The sequence below is a fragment of the Bison bison genome, unplaced genomic scaffold (assembly GCF_000754665.1).
Source record: "Bison bison bison isolate TAMUID 2011002044 unplaced genomic scaffold, Bison_UMD1.0 scf7180017864203, whole genome shotgun sequence".
Taxonomy (NCBI): domain Eukaryota; kingdom Metazoa; phylum Chordata; class Mammalia; order Artiodactyla; family Bovidae; genus Bison; species Bison bison.
In genome coordinates this window covers 3,968,970-3,971,421 of record NW_011494775.1, presented here as the reverse complement: position 1 = coordinate 3,971,421, position 2,452 = coordinate 3,968,970, and positions in this window count along the sequence as shown.

Genomic DNA, 2,452 nt, shown 5'->3' with positions numbered 1-2,452 from the left:
CCGGCCTCCCTCGGGGCGCAGGCAGGGGTCGGCGCGGCTCGTGGCCGGGGCCCGAGGCCGTAGAGCGCTCCTCCGGACTGCGCGCGCGGAGGAGGGGCCTGGCCGCATGCGGACGGAGTCTCTGAGGGTCCCGGCCTGGCCCCGACGCGCCTTCTTTCCCCGGGCTCGGTTTCCCACCTGACACTCGAAGGGCTGGGCCTGATCTCGGTTTAGTCGGGGTCTGGTCGGAGTTTCCCCGGGTCCCGCCAGGTGAAGGTTTGAGCCGGGATTTTGAGAGTCGACTTTTCCCCCTTTCTGCTCAGCCTGCGGGAGGGAGCTGGTCTTGCATATTGGCCAGGGGAGTCCGCCGCGCAGAGCTTGGCAGCCAAGGGAGGTTTGTGGACGGACCCTAGAGTCAGTCTCTGTGTATGGTTGTGGAGGGTGGTGGGGCGCTTGCAAGGGAGGGACAACCGCCCGATCTGTTCTGCTTGGAGGATTCCCCACCCCACCCCCCGCCATTCTCCTCAGGGGCTGGGCTGATGAGGAAAGGGGAGACCCATCCCACGAGGACAGACTGCTGAGGCCCCTTGCCCAGCCCCTTGCCTGCACATCCTACAGCAGTCGTCCTGCTCGGCCCCTTCACAGGAGAGGACTCAACCTATGTGGCCAGGTTGGCCTGTCCCTGGCTGGTGGCTACTGGGAGATAAGTCAGACTAAGGGGAGCTGAGTTCTGTCAGCCATTGCCAGATATCCCGAGTGAAGCCCTGTGTTGGGAAAGCAGTTGGGCAAACAGGTTTCCTGTCTCCCCTAAGCGCCCAGGCTGAGCCTGCTGCTGCTGGGGCCCTGGGATGGGACGCAGAGTCGGGTGGGCAGTCCGTCTGGGACTACCCCCGTGACCAGAGCGGCTGAGCCTGCCCCGACGGCCGAGGGACTCAGAGTTGGCCGCTTTGGCTCTAGGTGCCGGGAGATGGCAGTGTGGCGGCCGGGCATCAATGTTTCATGAGGTGCCATCACCCGCCGGCGCCTCCCTGCCTGGTTCACTCCAACAGCTGCTTCAGAAGAGGCCACGGCCCCTTGCCCGCTCTGGCGCCCTCTGGTCCCCACCTCTAAGGCTATCTGGCTGGAAACGTGGAGACCCCAGATTCCCTCCTAACCCCTAAAGCAGGAAGCCTGCCCGACCAAGCCTCACAGACTGCGCGGCACTCAGGCCCTCAAGGCGGCCCCTGCACCATGTCCTGCTGTTGAGGGAATCCACAGCCTCCCCTCAACACTTAACAACAGGAACACCTCTTTGGTGGGTGTGTTGGACTCGGTGCGCACTGGATCTTAAGGGTTAAGAGCTGAGTCCCTGATGCCTGTGATTTCAGATTTAGAACGCAGTCTCCAGTCTGCTGGGACCCTGCCTTTCGGGAATTCTAGCCTCTGCTTATAGTTTGGCTGTTTTGTGTTTGAAACTGGTTTGCTGGCTAGTCTGGGCCCATGGGCTGCTAAGCTCAGATGCTACCGACCTTGTCCTAGGCAGCCTCCTCCCACATCCTGGGCATCTTTGGGCATAAATGTGACTGCTGGTCCTTTACTATGTATGGAGGGCCAGACGTTTGTCTAGCTGCAGTGGCATTCAGTCTGGTGCTTGTGCTGGAAAATCAAACCTTTCTACCTCTGCACAACAGCAATTTTCTGAGTTTTGTTCTCAGTGGTGATGTGGTACACATATGTGCTTCTCTGTCTGCCCTTGTTCCCAGGCAGAACCTGTGGTCCCGAAAAGCTGCCTCTGAGACCCAGTCCTCAGAGTTGGAGTCTTGTCTGTCTTTTACTAGCTGTGTGGCCTTGGGTAAATCATATAATGTCTCCCATCTTCAGCTTCCCTCCCTGTGAAATGGGAGAATAGAATTTTTATCTCACTGAGAAGTCTAGGAGATGGTGGAGGTGAGGGGTGTGGCTTGGTTTGGGGGTGGGCAGCAGGCTCAAAGTGGTGATTCCTGCCAGGCAGCTTTGCTCTTTAGAAGAGTTTGCTCTCATTTTTGTTTCCGTCTTTCCCCACGATGGTCATGTTGGTTGAGTCAGACAAGAGCAGGCTCATTCTCTGATTTAGTAGACCTGCCCCTCATTCCCTGCTTAGCTGCTTGGAGGTTTTGGATCAGGGAGGCTGGCCAGACAGGGGAGGTGGGTTGGAGTGGGACCAGGGCCTGAAAACCTGGAAGTCCTTGGCGAATTGAGGTAGCCCCAAAATGCTTTTTATGATCTTATTTTCACTTCTTCCAAAAAGAATTTTTCACATTTTCCCTTTAGGTTTTGACATCTTGGGGCATACACATTTCCACTTTGAAGGCAGAGGAATCAGGTATCAGAGAGGAAAAGCTTAGAGTTGGATCCACGAAGAACAGAAATGACATAGTCCTTGTACCTGAGTATCAGTTTAGCTTTTAGTTTCCAGGTACCTAGCCAAAAACCATCAGCAGAATTGTCTGATGCA